The 25,420-nt window shown below is 49.8% G+C and overlaps 1 pseudogene; it reads left to right on the top strand.

The window, feature by feature from the left end:
• LOC104306456 (uncharacterized) lies at nt 1-25,319 on the top strand (annotated as a pseudogene).
• The last annotated feature ends 101 nt before the right edge of the window (nt 25,320-25,420 follow it).

The following is a 25,420-nucleotide window of genomic DNA, read 5'->3' on the forward strand; positions in this document are numbered from 1 at the left end:
ATGGACAGAGACCTCCTTGGAGGTGAGCCATTGACAAAGAGAGCCTGAGCCTCGTGATCCCCCAGCTTTACACGGAATAACGAGGTATATGGAATGGAGTAATCTCACTCATCAGTTTAGGGCCACCTGAACCTTGCTGCAGGTGTAGGCTTTTACTTTACACCCTCGATGTGGTACACAACATTTAGCAATGTCCTTGGCCTGCATACAAGTCCTTGGTACCAACCAAGACCATTGAGTGTTATCACTAGAAGCAGACAGTCTGTGAAAACATGTTGTTAATTTCAGAAAGTGCAGTCAATTAGAAGAGACTGGGCTTAAAAGTAAAATCAGTGAACAGAATTAGTTGTGTTCTAATTCAAAGCAGGACAATTTGAAAGATGTTTTTACTTCCCCATAGCATGTAAATATTTTCTTATTAATCTTAATACCCTTATTTTTCAGTCTTCCCATATAATGGTGGCACACCACACTTCAGAAGTTTTGTAGTCTCTTTTGTAAGTCATCAAGATGACTCAATATCCACAGAAGGTGAATCTGAAAATGATGTGGAAGTTGGATCAGCAGCCACCAATCAGACTGAATTGTTCCTACCTGAACAACAATCAGTGTCAGTGCAACCTGCAAGGTACCTCAGTAGTCTGTGGTTGCCACATTTTGTTCCTTCACTTTACACCTGAGTACCTGCACTGCGTCTCCCTCTACACATGGCAGTGATACTCATGGTTCTGAAAAAAAAAGAAAGAAAATGGAAAAGCCAGCTGTAGTAGACATGCTGAATTTGGCCCTTGCAGGTATCCTGTTTCTGAGTGCTTCCTTTTAAGATTGCTTATCACTTTTCCAGAAATGACCGGGCCTTTGGACCTCAAATGTGCTGTTTCATCACTGCTGGCTTCTACTGTAACACATACTGTTCAATAATACTTATGATAAGCATAAGCTTTGATTGCTTCCTAGCTGTGGTGTATCCCATGCAGTCTTTCAGGTGGCATACATTAGAATAGAATAGAATAGAGTAGAATAGAATAGAATAGAATAGAATAGAATAGAATAGAATAGAATAGAATAGAATAGAATAGAGTAGAGTAGAATAGAATAGAATAGACCAGGTTGGAAGAGACCTTCAAGATCATTGCATCCAACCTATCAACCAATCCAACCCACCTAAACAACTAAACCATGGTACCAAGCACCCCATCAAGGCTTCTCCTGAACACCTCCAATGATGGCAACTCCACCACCTCCCCAGGCAGCCTATTCCAATGGGCAATCACTCTCTCTGTATAGAACTTCTTCCTAACATCCAACCTAAACCTCCCCTGGCACAGCCTGAGACTGTGTCCTCTTGTTCTGGTACTGGCTGCCTGGGAGAAGAGACCAACATCCACCTGTCTGCAACCTCTCTTCAGGTAGTTGTAGAGAGTGATAAGGTCACCCCTGAGTCTCCTCCTCTCCAGGCTAAGCAACCCCAGCTCCCTCAGTCTCTCCTCATAGGGCTTGTGTTCCAAACCCCTCACTAACTTCGTTGCCCTTCTCTGGACTAAACACATTAACACATGCCTCACTGATTTGTTTCATCAGATATTTAGTAGCAATAACTGGGCTTATACTTTTTCTCATGAGGGGAAATTATGGAAATACCCAAGTTAAGTGTAACTACTTGCCATGATGTGCTAAGAGAATCTGAATTTCAGTTACTAGCTCCACTTCTCCATCTTCTCCTCTGAGTTTATTGTGCCATGTATGTGGGGAGAACAGAAAGCCATACCACCACCATTTGGCGAGCGAGTGACTCAGGACTGGGACCGGCAAGCTCAAGTGTAGAGGTGCTTTATTTTGGTTTCTTTTGGGGGATTTACCAGGGCAGAAGGATGCTGACAGACAGCAGGGACTGGCAGGCTCATCTTCTCATGTGTCTGCTCAGGAGGGTGACATCAGCCGTGGGAAATTTAAACACGGGGAGAACAGAAAGCTGCACAACTGCCATTTGGCAAGAGAGCTGCTATCTGACTGGATTGCAGCAAGCAGTGCATGCTGGGTCAGGTGACAGAGTGCAGAAGCCTCTGCGGTAGCCTGAGTGAAACATTTGGACTCTCCAGAGGGACCTTGACAGGCTGGACTGATGGGCAGAGTCCAAAATGATGGCATTCAACAAGTCCAAGTGCTGGGTGCTGCACTTTGGCCTGTAGCGCTGCATGGGGTTGTTGTGACCAAAGTGCAGAGTGGCTGGAGAGCAGCCATGCAGAAAGGGACCTGGGGGTACTGGTTGACAGCCATCTGAACATGAGCCAGCAGTGTGCCCAGGTGGCCAAGAAGGCCAATGGCTTCCTGGTCTGCATCAGAAACAGTGTGGCCAGCGGGAGCAGGGAATTCATTGTGCCCCTGTGATCAGCACTGGTTAGACCACACCTTAAGTCCTGTGTCCACTTCTGGGCCCCTCAAGAAGAACATTGAGACACTTGAACATGTCCAGAGAAGGGCAATGAGGCTGGTGAGTGATCTTGAGCACAAGCCCTATGAGGAGAGGCTGAGGGAGCTTGGATTGTTTGCCATTGGAATGGGCTGCCCAGGGAGGTGTTGGAGTCACCATCCGTGGAGGTGGTCAAGAGGGGTGGCACTTGAAACCATGGTTTAGTTAGTCAAGAGGTGTTGGGTGACAGGTTGAGCTTGATGATCTCTGAGGTCTTTTCCAGCCTTATTGATTCCATGATTCTCTGATTCTATATTCAGTAGTCAGGTGGAATATATATATTTAAAAAAACCAAAAACCACCAACTTTTCACATAATTTGCTGCAGAGATCAGCTTCAGTGCAGGTAAGGCTGTGCTGGGCCAGGGATCTGTAGCTGAAAGAGCTACTGGAAAGATCTTTCTAGGGCTTTTTGAAGCTAGGAAAAGCAGCTTTACTGTGCCAGGGGCTGGCAGCTTGTGGGTGGGCTGCTGAGCTAGAGTGGGTGGAACCAGCACCTCCCGGTAAATCTAAAGGAGTCATTAACACACTAAAGGGCCATCTGCAGCAGAGATCAGCACTGCTGAGGTCACTGCCTGCAGAGGTCACCCACCCCTGCGGGCGGAACCGGTACCACCCATCACTGATCAGGTGATAAGTGTCTGGGAGAGCAGCAACCTGTTGCAGCAGCACAGAACAGGGTAATCCAATTGTGGTTGTGGCTGCCCCAGGGGTTGCTGCAACTGTTCATAGCTTGTTGGGGTTTGTGACCCCTGTACACTGAGCGAGGTCATTCAACAAGCAAGGTAGGTTATCTGGGTGGGCCTGTGAAGTCAGTGGTAGAGATCCAGCCATGGTTACAACCAGGCTGAAAACTGTTGTTAGCAAAACGCTGGGTACCCAGAGATTCTCATCAGACATGTAGGTGTCCAGGCCCCTGGCTGTGGTGAGTGCCAGAGCCTGCCACTTGCAATGGAAGGTTGCAGAGACAACACATGTATTAGCTGTGAGCAGGTGAATGATCTGCTCACTCTGGTGGCTGAGCTCAAGGAAGAAGTTGTGAGGCTAAGGACTATAAGACAATATGGAAAGGAGATAGACTTGGGGAGTCAGACTCTACCATTGCTGGGGGAGGGTCAGCAGGTGTGGTTGGCACAGGAAGCAGGGGATCCCATGCCTTCATGTCACCTGGAAATAGGAAGAAAGCTAAGAGATGGGGAGGAATGGAGGCAGGTCCCTCTCTGGCAAGGGAAGAGAGGCAGGCGAGTCCCCTCCTAATCCCCTGAGTCTTCCCAGTTGCCCACAAACAACAGGTATGGGGGTCTTGAAACAGAGGGTCGGACATAAAAGGATAGAGATGATTGTCCATGAATGCAGCCACCCAGGACTTCTCAGCCAGTCTCACAACTTAGGACTAGTGCAAACAAGAAACAAAGAAAGGCGGCAGTAATAAGGAATTCTCTTGTCAGGGGAACTGAGGGCCCAATTTGCAGGCCAGATCCATCCCATAGGGACATCTGCTGCCTGCCTGGGACATGGGTTAGGGACACTTCTAAGAGACATCCCAATCTGGTGAGGCCATCAGACTACTACCTGCTGCTAGTTATGCAGATTGGGGGTGATGAGGCAATGCATAGGAGTACAAAAGCAATTAAAAAATACTTCAGGGCTTTGGGGAGATTATTTGAGGGGTCAGGAGCACAAGTGGTGTTCTCAATCCCTCTAGTGACAGGAAGTAATATTGAAGGAAAGAGAAAAATCAATGTGATTAACACCTCCCAGGGCAGCCCATTCCAATGACCAATCACTCTTTCTGTGAAGAACTTCTTCCTAATCTCCAGCCTAAACCTCCCCTGGCGCAGCTTGAGACTGTGTCCTCTTGTCTGTTGGTGGTTGCCTGGGAGAAGAGACGAACCCCCACCTGGCTACAACCTCCCTTCAGGTAGTTGTAGACAGCAATAAGGTCTCCTCTGATCCTTCTCTTCTCCAGGCTAAGCAACCCCAGCTCCCTCAGCCTCTCCTCACAGGGCTTGTGCTCCAAACCCCTCACCAGCTTTGTTGCCCTTCTCTGGACACGTTCCAGCAAGTCAACATCTTGCCTAAACTGAGGGGCCCAGAACTGGACACAGGACTCAAGGTGTGGCCTAACCAGTGCATGGCTGTGGAGAGAGGAGGCAGCTGCAAGCAGCTCAGCATTGGAAACTTGTTTTGGCTTTTCTCTCCTTTCTTTTCAGGCGATAAGGGGTTGGTGGCTAGGGACCTCCTGAAGAGGGGAGGAGGGGCAGCAGGCTTGGGTTCCCTACATGCCTGAGGGCAGTGACATAGCAGGGGGAGGGGTTGCCATGGAAACTGCATGACAACCAAACAGAACCCAGTGAGTGGCTGCAGAGAGAGGAGGCAGCAGTAACCAGCTCAGCACTGGGAAGTGTCCCAGCCCATGGCAGAGGGGCTGGAACTAGAAGATCCTTGTGGTCCCTTCCAACCCTGACTGATTCTATGTGTTAAATCTCATGCCATTGGATTCTGCCCATCTGTCCAGCCTGTCGAGGACCCTCTGCAGAGCTCTCATACCCTCTAACAGATCAACTTCTGCCCCCAGCTTGGTGTCATCTGCAAAGTTACTCATGGTGGACTCAATACTCTCATCCGGATCATCAATACAGATATTGAACCGGACGGGACCCAGCACTGATCCCTGGGGGACACCACTAGTGACTGGCCGCCAGCTGGATGTGGCACCATTCACCACCACTCTCTGGGCTCGGCCCTCCAGCCAGTTCCTAACCCAGCACAGAGTGCTGCTGTCCAAGACACAGGCTGACAGCTTGGCCAGGAGTTTGCTGTGGGGGACAGCATCAAAGGCCTTGCTGAAGTCCAGGCAGACTACATCCACAGCCTGCCCCACATCCACCAGGCAGGTCACCTGATCATAGAAGGAGATCAGGTTGGTCAGGCAGGACCTGCCCTTCCTAAATCCATGCTGGCTGGACCTGATCTCTTGGCCATCCTTCACGTGCGCAGTGATTGCCCCCAAGATGATCTGCTCCGTATTTTTCCCTGGCACTGACGTCAGGCTGACTGGCCTGTAGTTTCCAGGTTCCTCCATCCAACCTTTCATGTGGATGGGGATCACATTGGCCAGTTTCCAGTCATCTGGGACCTCTCCAGTGAGCCAGGACTACTGGAAAATGATGGAGAGAGGCTTGGCCAGCTCATCTGCCAGCTCTCTCAGTACCCTAGGATGGATCCCATCTGGTCCCATGGACTTGTGAGTATCCAGGTGGTTCAGCGAGTCCCACACTAACTTCTTGTGGATTTCAGGGTTACTACACTGCTCCCTGACTCCATCAACCAGTTCAGGAGGCCAGTTTTTCTCAGGTCCTCCTGCCTTATTGAAAATGGAGGCAAAGAAAGTATTTAGAACCTCAGCCTTTTCCTCATCTTTAGTTACAGGGGATCTTTAACCCCTTAGTGAATCTCTATAAGGATCATGTCAGGGGTCACCATTTGTGGGGTCAAATAACATAGACTCTGCGGGTTTTCCAAGTGAAGACATTTATTGAACTGTACAGGTTGCCTGTTACATGTTTCCAAGCTGTCCACGTGAAGCAGTCAAAGCATAGTCCACAGTTCAATTGGCTGCTTACTATCATGGACTCAGGCTCAGCATACGATTGTCCAACAAGTTACACAAGAACTTTCTGAAACATTAAACCACACCCTCTTTATTGCTTCTAGCTCCTAATAAAGTATCTAGCTCTTAAGGACAAAACAGATCTCCCTCAAGGTCACCCATAAACAAACCATCCTCCATAGCCCTTAATATAGGAAGGACATGGACCCGATGGAGTGGGTCCAAGAAGAGGGCCATGAAAATGATCAGGGGATTGGAGCACCTCTGCTACAAGGATAGGTGAGGGTGGTGTGGTTGTTGAGTCTGGAGAGGAGGAGGCTCCCAGGAGACCTAATAGCAGCATTACAGTACCTGAAGGGAGCCTAGAAGAAAGATGGAAAGACTGTTTACAAAGGTCTGTAGTGATAGGACAAGGGTCAATGGCTTCAAATTAGAAAAGAGCAGATTTAGATTGGATGTTAGGAAAAAGTTCTTTACTATGAGGACTTTTCTTATATTTAAAGAGAATAGTTCTCAAAACAAATCTGTCTGGCTTTTCTTTACCCAGGCTGTGATGAGTGGAGTGATAATTCATGTCAATCAGATGATTTTGATTAAGATAAACTCTAAAGCAGAAGTATGGCACTAAAAAGTGAGACAGGGAACCAGACACAGGAAATTGTGATATATGCTTGTGTAACTTGAGTAAAATATTTTCTTTTATTATAAAATGTTCCCTATTATATTATTTGCCTTTGCTATTATTCTTTATATTTTGTTTGCTTTATTATATATATGTAGAAGCCTGAATAGTAGAGTGAAATATTAGTATAATCAGGGAAGCTAAAAATAGCCTATGTAACAATAAGTTGCCCAAGGATGTGCAAGAAGAGTCGATTGTTGGCAAGAAATATGGGAACAGAAACTGGGAGTAATGCTTGTGACCGTAGAGCTAGTAATCACAAGGACCACAAGTAGCAATCACAAGGACCCTGTATGTATCCAACCAGTGTGAGACGTGCTGTTGACCAACTGAAGGATTACATCACTCTAACGACCACCAGGATGCCTGTTTTAGGAATGAATTTGATTACACACACCTTTTTGTATGAATATGTATTAGGACTAGAATATTTAAAGAGGAACTAGATCGTGCTTAGTGCGCCTGTTGGTGGAGTGCAGACTCCCCATGCACCTAGCACTGTTTGCTTGCCGTTTATTGTTTAAAATGCTATTTTCAAAATAAAATTCTTTTTAATCAAATTTTAATTGGCTTTGTCATTTATAACACAGACTGACGCGGAGCTGGTTCGCGCTCTGCTGGGGCGCACGGCTCCTGCCCCGCTGCCAGGGCACACAGCGCTGCCACCGCCCACAGCTTGCCGAGGGGCAGGGCTGAGCGCCCGCCAAGCCTCTGCGCCACGGCTTCTGGTGGGCCCTGCTGGGGCCGGGGCAGGCATTGCCTTTGCATCCCTCGGCAGGTCCCACACGCGGGGCGGCGGCGGCTCTCCGGCCAATGTGAGGCGGATTGCACCCACCGAGGGGCTGGGGAAGGGCTTTCTACGGGGCAGGCGAGGTGCCGCCCCGTCCCGGGTGAGGCCAAGGGGACATCCACACGCGTGGGAGAGAGCCGGCCCTCGGCGACACGGGGAAGCGTGGGGACGGCAGAGCCTTCCCCCTGCACAGCACAGGAGCCCACCCCCTGCGGAAACGGCAAGCGGAAAGCGCTGCCATGCAGCCGAGAAACAGGAGCGTGCTGTGGGTCGGGCAGCATCAGGAAACGGGAGGTGCAGAGAGGTACAAAGAAGTAGTCCGAGGCAAGTTTGGCAGATGCACGCAGTCCCGCAGGAGCAGAGCAGTTGCAGTGTCTTTGTTACTTGGAAGGTGCCGCACGCTCCGAAAGTTCCTGAACGTGTTGATCTGATATGGACAAACGTAAAGAACATCAAAGCTTGCTTGCTTTGCATGTGTTCAGTAAGCTGATTTCTCTCCAAATGCAGGGCAATCTAAAAGCTTTGCAGTCCTTAGGTCTGCTTTTGCAAGTACTGTCAGGTGCCAGTCCTTAACTCAAATCCCTGTGCAGGTGGAGTAGCAGAAAGTGTCAGTGCGGATTCTTTTGCCTCTTAAAAAGCTGTGGGCAAGCCCACATTACATACATATTCCTGTGTGTCCAGAACAAATAAGCATAGAATTCTTAATTGATACAGAGATCCAAATGAGTGTTCTGAATAAGGAACAAGGTGAAGAACCACAAATCCAATCCTCAAGAAAAATATAGTTAGGAGTAGCAGGTATATCAGAAATATGTTAAGTAAGTCACTCTTGGTTGCCTGGGGTGAAGAAGATGACAACCATGGTGGTGGCTCTAAGCCTTTACAAGGGATGATTATCCTGGCATGTGACGCATTACCAGGTGGTGAGATCTGCTCCTTGGCTGCATGTGTAGGAGATCAGTTTAGGATCCCAAGCTCGGTGCTGCACTGCTGCAATTTGAAGTCACCTACATCCCTCAACCTCTGCCAGTCGCAGCATAAGGGGCTATCACAGAGTGACTGAAAGAGACAATTACGTGCACCCGCTCTGGTGTGACCAGGCTGTAAGCCTGATAGGCCATGGCATTTAACAATTGGTTATAGAAAACTGAACATCAGTACCGCATTGCTAGCAGGTGCTGTCCCAAGCATAACCTCAGCAGGCATTGTGCCTGTGACCCTAGCAAAACCCAAACACTTCCATGCCTGGAAAGGCTTGGATGGAATGGTAAAACCCATGCTATTAGTGCCTGGGGAACATCCCTTGACTTCCAACCCTGAAGACTGGTTTCTAAACCAAGGCCAGTTCTGTGTTTTCTTAGAGGACAATGGAGACAATACAGTCCACAGTCTGAAGATACCTGGTTGTTGGTGCCCCAGATGTCATAAAACTGCACCTAGAATCAGTGTTAGTTTTTATGTGTGGTGTGGGGTTTGTTTCTTTTTTGTGTGTATGTGCTAGTAAACCGGATAGGTTTTCATAACTTTTGATCATGACCAAAGGTGTTGCAAGCTGCAAGTTCTACATTCTCACACATAGGTAACAATTACTGTTGGTAAACATGACATTTATAACTTGTCTTGGGAAGCTACGTTTTGGCTTGATACATTTATATTTGTTACAGAAATGGATAACATCTTACTGGAATCAAGAAGACACTTGGAGTGAAAATAGGCAAACTTTATCTCTCCAGGTTACGTATGGTTTAGATGATAACCTAAATGTTAACTTTGTACGAGGATTTGCATCTGTCCTCAGTGAACCCATTACTACTGCTTGCTTGCCCTTACCTACATCTGTGAAGACCCTCTTCCTATGGATATATGTCCCACAGATATAGTGGGGAGATTGCTGAAATTATGGAATACAAAGCATGCCCACCAAATAGTTAAAAACTGTATATATTATGAAAATAAAAGTTGTTAACTTTGCTCTGCAATGTGGTCTTATGGGGGACAATAGATTTACAGCCTTGGGGGATAGAAACCAATATCCCTCAGTCTCTTCTCATAAGGAAGATGTTCCACGTAATCATCTTTGTGGCTCTGCGCTGGACTTTCTGTAGTAGCTCCCTGTCCCGCTTGAACTGAGGGGCCCAGAACTGGACACAATATTCCAGATGAGGCCTCACCAGGGCAGAGTAGAGGGGGAGAACCTCTCTCAACCTACTAACCACACCCCTTCTAATACACCCCAGAATGGTATTTGACCTCTTGGTCAACCTTCCATCCACTAAGATCCCCAGATCATTTTCCCCTTTACTGTTCTCCAACGGGTCAGTCCTCAGCCTGTACTGATACCTGGGCTTGCTCTTTCCCAGATGCAAGACTCCCTGCCCAGCTCTCCAGCCTAAGTCTCCCTGAATGGCAGCACAACCCTCTGGTGTGTCAGCTGCTCCGCCCAGTTTTGTGTCCTCAGCAAACTTGCTGACAGTGCTCTCTGTGCCCTCATCCAGGCTGCTGATGAATCTACTGAATAGAACTGGTCCCAGTACTGACCCCTGAGGGACCCTGCTAGATACAAACCTCCAACTAGACTCCATCTCATTGACCACAACTCTCTGACTTCTTTCCTTCAACCAGTTCTCAATCCACCTCACTACCTGATCATCCAGACTACGCTGCCTCAGTTTCCCTGCAAGGATGCTGTGGGAGATGGTGTCAAATGCTTTACTGAAATCAAACTAACCACATCCACTGCTCTACCATCATCTATCTACCCAGTTATGTCCTCACAAAAGGCTATCAGGTTGGTCAAACATGATTTCTCTTTGGAAAAACCATGCTGACTGCTCCTAGTGACCCTGTTGTCCTTGATATGCCTAAGGGCAGTGCTGGAGATAAGTTGCTCCATTACCTTTTTGGGATCGAGGTGAGGCTGACCAGTCTATAGTTACCTGGGCCATCCTTCTTACCCTTTATGAACAGTGAGAGTGACATTTGCCCTCCTCCAGTCCCTGGGAATCTCTCCTGTCCACCATGACTTACCAAAGACAGTGGAGAGTGGTCTGGCAATGACCTCTGCCAGCTTTCTCATCATCCATGGGTGCATGCCATCAGGACCCATGGATTTATGGATGTTCAGGTTACTTAACTGTTCCCTAACTCAGTCCTCATCCACCAAGGTAACCTCCCTCTTAATCATATCTTCCTCTGTGGCTTCAGGAGGCTGGAGCTCCTGAGTATAAATGAAGACAAGGCATTGAGTAACACTGCCTTCTCTGTCACCCCTGTCACCAAGGCACCCATTGGCGTGCATTCCCTCTAGTGTTAGTTCTTCCTGCAATGTATTTGAAGAAGTCCTTTCTGTTGTCCTTGACCTCCCTTGCAAAGCCGAATTCTAAGGAGGTCTTAGCCTTCCTAGTAGCCTCCCTACATCCTCTGACAATTGTCTTATACTCCTCCCAAGTGGCCAGCCTCTCCTTACATGATTTGTAGACTCTCTTCTTCCATTTTGAGTTTGCTCAGCAGTTCCCTACTTAACCATGCAGGTCTCCTGGCTCCCTTTCTCAATTTCCTACTCGTTGGAATGCTCTGATCTTGAGCTTGGAAGAAGAGGTCCTTGGATATTAACCAACTAGTTCGGGCCCCTGTCCCATAAGATTTCCCTTAGCAATTTCTTGAAAAGGCCAAAGCTGGCCCTGCTGAAATCCAAGGTTGTTATCCTGCTTGGTATTCTGTTCCTACCACACAAGATCCCAACCTCCTACACAATTTGCATCAAGAAGTTATAGTATCACAGTATCACAGTATAACTAAGGTTGGAAGAGACCTCGAGGATCATCAAGTCCAACCTGTTATCATTAATGCAGTGGGGGAACCTCCTGAACTGTGGATGAATGGCTGAGTAGGCATTCCAGCAAATATCTGGGCAGTTAAAATCCCCCTTGAGAACCAGGACCTGGAGAGACACCCTGCAGCCCACTTGGTTCTGTGTTTGGCTTTTGCAACCAGGCACTATTGGAAAGACCCCAGTGCTTTAGCTGTTGCTGAACGGTGTTTGGAGAGTGCCAAGCTCCCTCTGTTTCTCACTTTGTCCCCAGGCACATAGGCTGAGGCTGGGTGAGAGGCTGGGAGGCAACATAGCTGGGTATCACAGTATCACTAAGGTTGGAAGCACCAAACCCTTACAGTTGCAAGGGATCCCTCTGGAAAAGGAGGGAATCCCTGCACACAGTGACAATATTTCTCTCCCAGCCACACAAAAAGAAGGGGAGGTTGGAAGAGACCTCAAAGATCATCAAGTCCAACCTGTCACCACAGACCTCACGACTAGACCATGGCACCAAGTGCCATGTCTAATCCCCTCCTGAACACCTCCAGGGATGGTGACTCCACCACCTCCCTGGGCATCACATTCCAATGACGAACGACTCTCTCCATGAAGAATTTTCTCCTCACCTCGAGCCTAAACTTCCCCTGGCACAGTTTGAGACTGTGTCCCCTTGTTCTGGTACTGGTTGCCTGGGAGAAGAGACCAACCCCACCTGGCTACAACCTCCCTTCAAGAAGTTGTAGAGAGCAATGAGGTCTCCCCTGAGCCTCCTCTTCTCCAGGCTAAACAATCCCAGCCTCTCCTCATAGGGCTTGTGCTCAAGGCCTCTCCCCAGCCTTGTTGCCCTTCTCTGGACACATTCAAGTGTCTCGATGTCCTTCTTCAACTGAGGGGCCCAGAACCGGACACAGGACTCAAGGTGTGGCCTAACCAATGCAGAGTACAGGGGCACAATGACCTCGCTGCTCCTGCTGGCCACACTATTCTTGATGCAGGCCAGGATGTCATTGGCCTTCTTGGCCACCTGGGCAGATTGCTGGCTCATGTTCAGATGGCTGTCAATCAGCACCCCCAGGTCCCTTTCTGTTTGGCAGGTCTCCAGCCACTCCAATCCCAGCCTGTAGCTCTGCATGGGGTTGTTGGGGCCAAAGTGCAGCACCTGGCACTGGGACTTGTTAAATGTCATCTTTTTGGACTCTGCCCATCTGTCCAGTCAGTCAAGGTCCTTCTGCAGAGTCCTTCCACCCTCTAACAGATCAACATCTGCTCCCAACTTGGTGTCATCTGCAAATTTGTTGATGACTGACTCAATCCCCTCATCCAGATCATCAATGAAGATATTAAAGAGGATGGGGCCCAGCACTGATCCCTGGGGGACACCACTAGTGCCTGGCTGCCAGCTGGATGTGGCACTGTTCACCACTACTCTCTGGGCTCAGCCCTCCAGCCAGTTCCTAACACAGCACAGAGTGTTGCTGTCCAAGCCACGAGCTGACAGGAAGCCCTGGCTAGAAGACAGGATTTGGAAAGGTTCTCAGCAGTCCCTGCCTCAGTTCTTCCACTGGCCACTGTCCTTCCATCTAGTCTTATGCCAGACTTTTGAAATCCAGGGCATTGCTGTTCAACCTGATCTAGGTGTACCAGCATGTGGCAGGTACAACCACCCACCCTCAAGCACAGCAACCTGACAGACCCCAGGCATGGGGCTAGGGTATGCTACAAGTTGATAAAGATCAGCTTGATGGCCCTGGTGCGTCTGGGTCTAGGAGCTAGCCCTCCAAGTAATTAAGAAATTGACCACAGCGCAACTTGCAAGACTATAACTGGAGCTCTGCTATGGAGAAAGTTGAGTTCTCTCCACACAGAAGCAGCCTGGCAGTCAGATCTGCTCCCCTTAGAATGGAACTTCACCCCTGCCTTCGTGAGTATACCCATGGGGAAGAGATTTCCCTTTCCTGAGGGTGCACATTGTGGTTCAGCTCTTCAAATTGCTTGTGCAACAGTATTTTCCCAACTCATACTCAAATCCATAATTTTATTGTGTTGGAAGGAGAGTAGATTAATTGTAATAAATACAGAGTTTTTAGGTGCTGCTGCTGTATGTTTTGTGGGTGTCTCCATGGCACAGTCTCTCCCAACTCCTACAGTTCTGCTTGTGTGATTTCAAGTGATCTTCCCATGCACCTGTACTTGATGAATGCAGGTATATCCTGGTGTTCCCCAGTTGCTCCATATAACAAGCTTCAGAATCCCAAAGGATCTGGAGATTCTATTCTGCAAACAAAGGACAGCAAAAAGCAGAGTCACTCCTGAGATGTAGAGAGTGACCACAGGCTCCATGCGTGTTCATTTGCCAGTCCAGTCTCTATCAGGGAGTGCTTCCCACCCTCATGGAGATGGTAGGTACTCCCACCTTCCCTTCTCCCACCCAGACAGCAAAGGCCCACTCTGTGCTCCTGAAGACCAAACACCCAGCCTCAGAAGGCATAGTGGGCAGCTGTGGAAACCTGAGGTTCGCTGATGCTGGGGAAATGGCACCTGAGAAAAGTCCTGCTGCCAAGGCAACGTCCTGACAACCTCCCTGCCAACAGCTTGCCTGGTGTGCACAGTCAGGCAGCTCTAGGGATGTGGGGCCAATGCAGCCTCTGTTCTGCTTTTGCCACCTTGCTAGATGCCACTCTGCTCCCAATCCCACCAGACTTTCTGTCATCCAAGGTTGGACCACTGCCCCAGCAGCAATTGTCTACACTCCTTCTGCAAGCAACTTGCTGGCAAAGTAGTGTTTCTGCCTTGGCCTCTTCCCCACACACACTTGCTGTACCTGCAGCAGGAAGGTCTGGGTTGGGTCTTTCTGCACACTGTAGATGAATGTCCCCAGCAGAATTTCCTCCTTGTCTTCCTCATCTAGACCCTTGGAGAAAAAGCACAGGGTAGCAGGTCAGGCACACTTTGAACATGAAGAAATACTCATGTAAGCTCCAGGCCCATGATCCCTCCCAACCCAGTTCCTGCAGCTTCAGTACAGTCTGGTGCAGGATAGGGGTTGGGGATGTGTCTTCTCCATGTGTGTTTCTCAGGGCCTGGAAATGCTGGGCCAAAAAGTGCTAAGCAAGTCTTAGAAGGAGTGACACCACCCTGCATGTCCCTTGAAATGTCCCATCAAGGAGCATCAGAGCTTGGTAGCACACAAATACCAGCAGATGCACAGACAGCAGCAAGTTAGAGCCTCACCCTGTTGCAAGTCCTACCCCCAGTACCCAGCAGTAACTTACAGAGACAGTGAAATCTCGGGGAGCACTACTGACAGTCCCCAGTGGAGAGGCCATCTTTGAGTTGTGCTGTATGGTGATGGCTGATGGTCGCACCGGTGTGGACAACAGGATTAGCACCTTGCTCCAAGAACCTTGGAAAGGCCAGCAGTGTCCTGGGGAAGCGTCTGTCTGAAAGCAGAGGGCAAGAGCAATGAACACAATGTTGTGATCGGGCCTTCTGTGCTCCCATGCAGCCAGTGGTGCTGCGCCTGTGCTTGTGCTCAAAATGAATGAGGGGTTGGGAAGTAGGTAGGAGTACCCAGCTGCCTCCCCAGCATGGGAAAGAGGAAAAGAGCCAGCCAGTGGCTGATGTTCTGCACCAGAACTAGGGCTTTCAAGAAACATCTCTGTTTGGCCAGCAAGTTCAGCAGCATCCCCCCAGCCTCCACTGTTCCAATCAGGAGGTGGACAATCAGAGCTGTGTCAGGGAAATGGAGCTTCTCTAAGGAGAAGCTCCTTCACCAAGCAGTGAGGAGGGATGTGGGCAGGAGGCTTGCCTCAGCTCCCTTCTGAGGGCAGCTTCTGAGAGACAAGCCCTGCGTGAGAGCTCAGGTGTCAGGCACCAGACAGTGCTGTGGCCCTGAGCGATAGCACTGGCCTGGGTGGAGAAGCCACAGGGCTTGCAGACATCTTCATAGAAGGCAAAAGAAGCAGCACTGCCACTTTCTGCTACTCTACCTGCACAAAGGTGTCCGTATCCTGAAGGAGTGGACCACACAGGAACCAAAATACCTTGCAGAGCTGTGCTGAGATACTGGATGAAGGATGCAGGTAGATGGCATCTCCTGAAGAGAGAATAGAGCAGCTGACTGAGGCCCCAGGCTCCACTGCAGGCTATTTCTACATCTGCCTGCCAGCCCTGCATGCAGCAACAAACCCTTACAGTTGCAAGGGATCCCTCTGGAAAAGGAGGGAATCCCTGCACTCAGTGACAATATTTCTCTCCCAGCCACACAAAAAGAAGGTCTGCAGGTGCTAGGAGACAGCCAGCTCCCAGAGGAAGCACAGCAGCCCCAAGTCATGGCCCCATTGTGTGAATAGCTAAGTATGACCTGGCCACTGGTTTTCATTTCTCAGAGAAGGTCTGTGGAGTAGGAGGGGACAGAAAAGCTTTCAGAGGCATGACAGAGGCACCAGTGAAGGATCCAATGTCACGGCTGGGAACAGTCCAAGTCATGCTCAGTAACAGCCATGCTTTTGGGGCCCATGGATTCATCCATGTCTCCATGGCCTCAAGGGCACAATCTGCTGCACAGCCTCCTTTTGGGAGTGCTAAGCAGGAGCCCAGTGCTATGACAGTCCTGTCTGCCTGTGTCTCTCCATACCTGTGCTTTTCAGAGGCCAGTCAGGCACACTTCTAGTGGCAGACACTGCCTCTTTCATCTGCTGAGACTCCTGGGAAAGACACAAATGAACAGGGAAAATCACCACATCAGACCCGGCCAAGACAAAGGGCTTTACAGTGCAAAAGCTCAACCAGCAGCCCCTGGCAAGGGACAGCTGTGTGGGCTGAGCAGGAAAAGGCCAGCAGCTGGCCCAGGAAAGGCCTGGTGTACAGCACTGCTTGTCGCAGCCCTCTTTCCTAAAGTGCAGGATCACCTTCAACATGCTGATGTCAGCAGCCTGGCGTGCCACCTCTTCCATCAGCATTTGCAGCTCTTGGGAGAGTTTCTTCCACATGATGAGCACGTTCCTGCAGACATTAGGAAAGCAGATCTTGTTAGAGAGCTGCCCAGCCCCTCCCAGAGCCTACAAGCTCAGGAGCAGAGACAGAGGTGCTTCAGCCCCCGTTTCTTTCCCTGGTTTGCCAATGCTCCCTTCCTCTCCAGGCTTAGCAAAAGGCCCAGGCAGGAGCAGAACAGGGCCGAGGAGATGTGCAGGTGTGTGCAAACACAAAAGACTCATCTGCTGTTACCCCACCAGAGCTGCTGCAGGTCAGGAGAGAGAAGAGGGCTCTTACCACTCCGTCTTCATTTCAGCTGATGTCTGCACTGCCCGCACCTGAAAGGGAAAGGCTTTTCATTTCAGCACCAGAACTGCTGGGGATTTCCCAAGCCTGGGGCCACAGGAAGGCACAGCAGAAGCTTCTGCTGACTGTAGGTCACTGCCTGGAGCCGGAGGGACTGAGCGACTTAAGCTGCTCACCATCTGCAGTGCTCCTGTTGTGGCACTTCCCTGCTCCACAGCAGCAGTTACTGACCTCTTGTAATGCGTGTGTCTGCAGCCTCCGTGTCAAAATGACAGTCCCACACCAGGTGCCAGCTGTAATTCACATCACCAAGATAGCATTATTTTACTGCAGCTCCTTATGATCACTGTAGTCATGCCACCTCCTCCCACATCAGGGTGGGAAGAAGCTGACTGAGGACATGTGGAAGGGGTGCAGAGAGAGATTGCAGCTCCAAGCAGGGACTCTCTCCAGGCCTTGGGGCTCAGCACAGATGTTATTTCTGGCAGGTTTGGTGCCCCACAGCTACACCACACTTCCTCTCCCTCCTGCAGTGAGCACCAATACCAGGTACCACACTCATTTCCTCTGTTGGCTCTGGTGCTGGGTGGACACTGCATATAGTGAGCATCTTGGGAGCTCCCCAAATGGCAAGAGACAGGAGGTTGGAAAGGCTCTACCAATGCTTCTTCCAATCGTTCTGAAGCTTGTGCTTGGTGCTTCCTTGGCTCCAATGGGATGAGGCAAACACCTACCAAGAGCAGCAAGGCACACCAATAAGAACAGTATGAAGATAGGCCTCTTCTTGATCCAGGTGGTGATCTTCTTCCTGAAAAAGAGTGGGGTTTGTGGTGCCCGCAGTGCTCAGGGCCGATGCCCTCCACATTGGTGGGGAATTTGTGTTACAAGCTGAGTAGCAGCAATTCTGGAGAACCAGAGTGCCCTGGTGGGGCACACCACCAGTATCCCTCTGACTGCCCTCACCCAGCAGCACCCCACATTTCTGTGTCCAGACTGGACATGTGTAGTACTCACATGGTGATGAACAAACATGGGCTGGTCAAGTTCATTTTTATGCTGAAAAAGCCTAGGCACAGAAACAAGAGAAAAGCATGAGGATATCTGTCCAGTACATGCCTGAGGCCTGCAGGGAGGCTGTGCTGGTCCTATGCCTTTTAGAAAGAGGGGTTGCTGGGACTGGGAAGTGGAGGGCCAGCAGGATCCCCTTTCAGGCATGGCACTGAAAGTATGTTGGGGTGGGGAGCAGGAAGGTGGCATAGGTCTCAGAGTGTTCCCTGTGGCATAAGTCTCAGATTGTTCTCTGATTCACAGATTGCTTTAGATTTAAAGGGACCCTCTAAGGTAATTTTGTCCAACCCCCTTCTAGTGAACAGGGACACCTCCAAATAGATCAGGGTGCCTAGGGCTGCAACAAGTCTGACCTTCAATGACTCCAGGGATGGGGCCTCATCCACATCCCTGGGCAACCTGTTCCAGTATTTTACCACTCTATTGTAAAGAACTTTTTCCTTATGTGTAACCTAATTCTACCCTGCTCTGGTTTCAAATTGTTGCCCCTTATCCTATTGCTACAAGCCCTTACCCAGCCTTCCTCTAGGTCCCCTTCAGATAATGAAATGTAGTAAGGTCTCCCTTTTCCTCTCCAGGCAGAACAGTCCAAATTTTTTCTGTGTGCCTTCACAGGAGACGTACTTCAGCCCTCTGATCATCTTTGTCACCCTTCTTTAAACCCGCTTCATGCCAGTCTCTCTTCTCTTCCTTGCCTGATCAAGGCACACAGAGATCAAGAGGTCTTGAACTCTAAGGATGTCCTTAAAGATCTGTCCATTCTGCTCTGCTCCCCTGTCTTTAAGTATGCTTTCCCATGGGGTCCTACTGATTAACTCCCTAAGGAGCTGGAAGTTTGCCTTCCTAAAATTTAGAGTCCTAACTCTGCTCCTTGCCTGTCCCATATCCCATAGGACTGCAAACTCCAACAGTGCAGGATCACTACAGCCCAGGCTGCCCCCCGTCTTGACATCACTGATGAGTCCATTTGAATTTCTGTGTATGCATTTTCTCAGGTAGGGCTGTTTATTCTCTGGTTCAGGAAGCTGCCATGGAGGCACTGCAGGAATCTCCTCAATCGATGACATCTTGCTGTGTTATTTTTCCAGCAGATGTCGGTGTAGTTGAAGTCCCCCAGCAGGGACAAAAACCACAAAGCCTCCTCTACCTAGAGCAGGCAGGTTGGCTACATTGGTGGGCTTGGTGCAAATATGGGGAGAAAAGCAGGATGAAACATACACTCACCTTGAGCAGGAGTGCTGGTGTCCTCGATCTCCACCGAAGACCTGTCCCTGTTGCTGCTGGGTTCTCCTTTCAGCCGGGCAGGCCCTTGGCTTCTTGAAGATGCCCTTGTCCTCATCCTGGTGAGATGTTGTTAGTGGAGATTTGCCTGTCTGGGTCAGATCTCCTGGAGGCAGCCAGAACACCTTCAACCTTCACACAGCAACCAACGCTGCACAGGCTCCTTCCAGACCCACAATTAAAAGGCCACATTGATGTCACAAATGCTTAGCCCCACACTGTGTGAGGTCATGGCTGTGACAACACAGTCAGACTTGAAGAGGGGGGCAGTGTGGCACTGGAGAGACACCCTGCAGCCCACTTGGTTCTGTGTTTGGCTTTTGCAACCAGGCACCATTGGAAAGATGCCAGTGCTTTAGTTGCTGCTGAACAGTGTTTGCAGAGTGCCAAGCTTCCTCCGTTTCTCACTCTGTGTCCCCAGGCACATAGGCTGAGACTGGGCCAGAGGCAAGGAGGGGACATAGCTGGGGATGGCCAATGCAAAGGGATCCTCCTTGCCATGTCACATCAGGATCCCCAGTAAAGCCTGGGCCTTTTGTCTTTCCAAAGTAGTCATTGCCTGGGGACTGGCTGGGCCTTGCCCTGCTGGCCTACCATAGCCTGTTTTGAGAAAGGAAAGATTGCTAAGCAAGTCTTAGAAGGGGTGACACCACCCTGCATGTCCTTTGAAATGTCCCTCCAAGGAGCATCAGTGCTTGGTAGCACACAAATACCAGCAGATGCACAGAGAGCAGCAAGTTAGAGCCTCACCCTGTTGCTGAGTCCCACCCCCAGTACTTACAGAGACGGTCATTCCTGGGGGACTGGCTGGGCCTGGCTCTGCTTAACCACCATGGCCTGTTTCAAGGAAGGAAGGGATTTACTGTGTGCTTTCTAGTCTACCAGTGGACCAAGGAAGGTTCCTTTGCAGGGGCACAAGGTGCCCTGAGGGCACTGTGCATCTGGTGTGGCAGCACAGAGGTACAAGGGGTACTGAGCCTTGCCCTCATGTTACCCCTGCCCTGGGAAACACCCCAGCCTTGCCAGACAGTGGGGTCCCATGGGGCATGGAAAGGTGGTGGTTGTTGTGGGTGAAGTGAGCTGGTGGGCTGCATGAGGCTTTGGTCCACTCGGGCCCTCTGGCTCCATATCGTCTTGGGGGAGCTTCAGCCACCAAAGTGGCCCCAGGAATGGGTTGTGCTGTTGCTGCCCGCCTCCATCCTTCCCAAAACCCACCAGCAGGCATGTCACGGCGGATTGGTCACAGACTCCAATGTGATAATTGAAGACATTCATTTAGAGCAGCTGAGGGGTTTATATACCTGCCTGAACATGGGTGATGTAACACATAAAAGCAGAGCTGTGTCAATTAGCTTATTGATATAATATATGGGTAAAGATAACACTCTTGCTGCTACACTAGAACAACAAACATGCATTCCTTTCACTAGTCTAAATTGTTTCTGTTCTCTTATATGCAAGGTCAAGACACAAACAGGACAGTTGCCTCTTGCAGACTGACATCAGAAAGGCTTCATCTTACAGTTTCAGGCCCCAAAATATAACTCTTCTTTGTTTTGTCTTATCTCCTAAAGGGAATTTAGAAGCTGCTATTTCCCATCTCCACACAGGCAAGACACCACAAAGGCTCCTTTTGGACTGCCAGGTCATGACAGCAGTGAGCACATGTAAGCACATAAAGATGGAGCTGTGATGGGCCCTGTCTTCCTGCCGCCCAAGCAAAGAGAGGGGTGAGCTGTTGATGCAGAGGCCCTGGCCAGAAGACATGCCTTGGAAAGCCTCTCAGCAGAAGTCCCTGCCACAGTTCCTCCACTGCTCACAGTCCTTCCATCTAATCTGCTGCCAGTCCTTGCACTGGATGAGTGGACTAAAGTGTGGAAGAAAAGAGTGGAAAAAAAGAGGGTGTATCATCTTTGGAATAAAGGTGAGGCAACCCGTACAATGTTTAAGGATGTTGCTAGGTCATGTAGGAAGAAAATTAGGGAGGCAAAAGCCCGTTTAGAGCTTAGACTGGCCTCTGCTGTGAAGGACAACAAAAAATCCTTCTATAAATATATCAATAGCAAGAGGAGGGACAAGGACAACCTCCACTCCTTGCTGGACACAGAGAGGAATGCTGTAACAAAAGATGAAGAAAAGGCAGAGGTACTTAACACCTTCGTTGTCTCAAATTTTAATAGCAGGACAGAATGTCTTCCAGACAGCTGGCCTGAAGAGCTGGCAGATGGAGTCAGGAAGCAGCATAGTTCCCCTGTGTTCCAGGAGGAGGTAGGTAGAAATCTCTTCAGCCGCTTGGATCCCCACAAGTCCATGGGACCAGATGGGATCCATCCTAGGGTGCTGAGAGAGCTGGCAGATGAGCTGGCCAAGCCACTCTCCATCATTTTTCATCAGTCCTGGCTCACTGGAGAGGTCCCAGAAAACTGGAAGCTGGCCAACGTGGTGCCCATCCACAAGAAGGGCTGGCTGGATGAGCCAGGGAATTACAGGCCTGTCAGCCTGACCTCAGTGCCAGGCAAGATTATGGAAGAGGTCATCTTGAGTGCAGTCACACAACACTTACAGGATGGCCAAGGGATCAGGCCCAGCCAGCATGGATTTAGGAAGGGCAGGTCCTGCCTGACCAACCTGATCTCCTTCTGTGATCAGGTGACTGCCTGGTGGATGTGGGGAAGGTTGTGGATGTAGTCCACCTAGAGAGCCCAGAGAGTGGTGGTGAATGGTGCCACATCCAGCTGGCAGCCAGTCACTAGTGGTGTGCCCCAGGGATCAGTGCTGGGCCCCATGCTCTTTGACATCTTTATTGATGATCTGGATGAGGGGATTGAGTCCATCATCAGTAAATTTGCTGATGACACCAAGCTGGGGGCAGGAGTTGATCTGCTGGAGGGTGGAGAGGTTCTGCAGAGGGACCTCGACAGGCTGGGCAGATGGGCAGAGTCCAGGGGCATGAGATTGAACACATCCAAGTGCTGGGTTCTGCACATTGGCCACAACAACCCCATGCAGAGCTACAGGCTGGGGTCAGAGTGGCTGGAGAGCGGCCAGGCAGAGAGGGACCTGGGGGTGCTGGTCAATGGTAGGCTGAACATGAGCCTGCAGTGTGCCCAGGCAGCCAAGAGGGCCAATGGCATCCTGGCCTGCATCAGGAACAGTGTGGCCAGCAGGAGCAGGGAGGTCATTCTGCCCCTGTACACTGCACTGGTTAGGCTGCACCTTGAGTCCTGTGTCCAGGTCTGGGCCCCTCAGTTTAGGAAGGAGGTTGACTTGCTGGAACGAGTCCAGAGAAGAGCAACAAAGTTGGTGAGGGGTTTGGAATTGTGAGGAGAGACTGAGGGAGCTGGGGTTGCTTAGCCTGGAGAAGAGGAGACTCAGGGGTGACCTTATTGCTGTCTACAACTCCCTGAAGGGAGGTTGTAGACAGGTGGATGTTGGTCTTTTCTCCCAGGCAGCCAGTACCAGAACAAGAGGACACAGTCTCAGGCTGTGCCAGGGGAGGCTTGGGCTGGAGGTTAGGAAGAAATTCTACACAGAGAGAGTGATTGTCCATTGGAATGGGCTGCCCAGGGAGGTGGTGGAGTCACCATCACTGGAGGTGTTCAGGAGGAGACTTTGTAGGGTGCCTGGTTGCATGGTTTAGTTGATTAGGTGGTGTTGGATGATAGGTTGAATGCGATGATCTCGAAGGTCTCTTCCAACCTGGCTTATTCTATCCATGTTTTCCTGAGACTATCAGGTGGGTTGAGAACTGGCAGAAAGGCCTGTCTTGGTCCAGAAAGGGAAAGAGACTCAGTTCTTTTGAATATTCCCGTTACGAAATTAGAGACACAAATGAGACCAAAATATCAACAGCGAGGCTGTTTATTAACAGAATAAAGTGGATGGATCAGAAGGAGAGAGAGAGAGAGAGAGAGAAAATAGAGACAGAGGAGGGAGAGAGAAAAGGAAAGGAATTATATTACCACCCCCAAGATGGTTTGGGTCTGTGGAGGAAGGGTGCTGCCTTGTTGGCTGTGCTGTCCTCCACTGGAGAGGGGAGAGAGAGATCCCAAAGTTCAAGTCCAAGTCCTTCTCTGAGCAGCCTCTTAAGCTCCATGACTTGCAGCAGGCAGAACTTAAGACATGGAGAGAGGCTTCCTCCTGTTCTGCTTCTTCCAGGCTACATGGTGATGTCTCTGTCCTTTTCTCTACTGGTGCTTTCATCGTTTTTCTTCAGAGTGGCATTGCCCAGGTGGTTTCCTTCTCCTGAGCCAGTCCAGGTGGTGAAACCATTGTCCTTTGCACCATCCTCCCTTTCCAGGGTAGCTGATGGGCAGAGATGATCTTGTCTACACACATTCCAGAGTCGTTATCCAGTGGTGTCTGCCCAATACACATCAGCTATTGTCTGGGCAAGGAGTAAAGGTGATTTTATCTTTGCTGATTCACATCAAGAGAGACAAGATTTAGTCTCTTACAAGGCCAAACTCAGATGGTTCTGATCAGCAGTGCAGAGTCTGGGTGGGAGCCTGTAGGTAGCAGTGTTGTCCTGGCTGCAGCTGTCCTGGTCTATGCTCAGCAGACAGCCGGAGCCCCATGCAGCTGCTGGCACACTGCCCCACCAACTCCCTCTGCACCCCACCCTGGTAAGAGGGGAAGGAAAATGGGGGGGAAATACAAAATTCCTCATGTTCACATAAGGAAAGTTGTTAGTGCAGTACAATACAAACACAATGGTACAGCACAACACAAGGAAGAATGGAACAGGAATAAGCAATGATACTAGGAAGCTATGTGTGAAGTGAGTGGTATAATACAGCACCTGCTCACCAGGCACAGCCAGGCAAAAAACCACAGCACCAACACCAGTCTGGGCCCACACAAGGTTGTGGAATGTTCTCTGGAGACTTTCAAAATCCACAATATTCCTGTGCAGCCTGATCTAGGTGTACTGGTGCCTGCAGGGAGGGTGGACTGAATGATCTCCAGAGGTCTCTCCCAACCCCTGCCATTCTGCTTGGGCTTTGGGCAATATGCAGGTGTGTGCAAACACAAAAGGCTCATCTGCTGCTACCCCACCCAAACTGTTGCAGGTCAGGAGAGAGAAGAAGTTCTTACCATTCAGTCTTCAGTTCAGCTGCTGTCTGCACTGCCAGCACCTGAAAGGGAAAGGCTCCCCTTTTCAGCATCAGAGCTACTGGGGATTTCCCAAGCCTGGGGCACAGCAGAGGCTACTGCAGCTGTCTGTGGGTCACTGTCTGGAACCAGAGGGACTAAGCGACTTACACTGCTCATCACAGCAGCAGTTACTGACCTCTTGTACTGCATCATTTGTCCACAGCTTCAGTGTCAGAATGACAGTCCCACACCAGGTACCAGCTGTAATTCACATCACCAAGACAGCATTATTTTACTGCAGCTCCTCATGATCACTGCAGTCATGCCATCTCCTCCCACATCAGGGTGGGAAGAAGCTGACTAAGGATATGTGGAAGGGGTGCAGAAAGAGATTGCAGCTCCAACAAGGGATCCTTCTCCCTAGGCCTTGGGGCTCAGCACAGATGTTATTTCTTGGCAGGCTTGGTGCCCCAGAGCCACATCCCACTTTCCCTCCCTCCTGCAGTGAGCACCAACACTACGTTCCACGGACTGCACACTCATTTTCTCTGTTGCCTCTGGGGCTGGGTACAAGAGAACAAGAACGACTTCTTCTGAGACATCAGTGCTAAAAGGAAGAGGAGGGAAACTGGGGGCCAGTGCTGAATTAGGTGGGAGACCTGGTTACAGAGGATCCAGAGAAAGCAGAGCTATTGAATGCCTTCTGTGCTTCAGTCTTTAATGCTAAGACCAGCCTTCAGGAATCCCAGACCCTGGAAGTATGAAAAAAGGCCCCCTGGTAGAAGGAAGACTCTACACTGGATACAAGGATAGGGTCAGAGATCACTTGGGAAAACTGAACATGGACAAATCCAGGGCCCTGATGGGATGCACCCATGAGTGCTGAGAGAGCTGGCTGATGTGGTTGCCCTATCATTCTCCATCTTTGCTTTGCGTATCTACTTTGTCTTTGTATTAGCAGTGTTAGCTGTTGGCATTGACCTCTTTATTTACTACAATGCTTCTCAGTATCAGAGACAACTTTTCAATCTCTTCAATTGTAAAAAGACTTTTAATCCCAACGGTAGTAACAGCAGGGGCCAGTCAATGTCTATCACTAGTAGAGAAGCTACAAAGGGCTACATGGCCTAGTAATGTGAATAAGAGTGTCTTCAGGAAATTACTAGCAATGCATTCAGATAATGTCTTATGTGTGCTTAATTTTCAGACAATTTCAGGTGTGTGACTGTATTCTAGCCAAGAAATGCAAAGCCTTAAACCAAGTTGCTGTACAATACACAGTTCTGTGTGTTCATTATAGTAATGCATAATTCAAATGGTAACTGT

This window comes from Dryobates pubescens, chromosome Z (genome assembly GCF_014839835.1).
Source record: "Dryobates pubescens isolate bDryPub1 chromosome Z, bDryPub1.pri, whole genome shotgun sequence".
NCBI lineage: Eukaryota > Metazoa > Chordata > Aves > Piciformes > Picidae > Dryobates > Dryobates pubescens.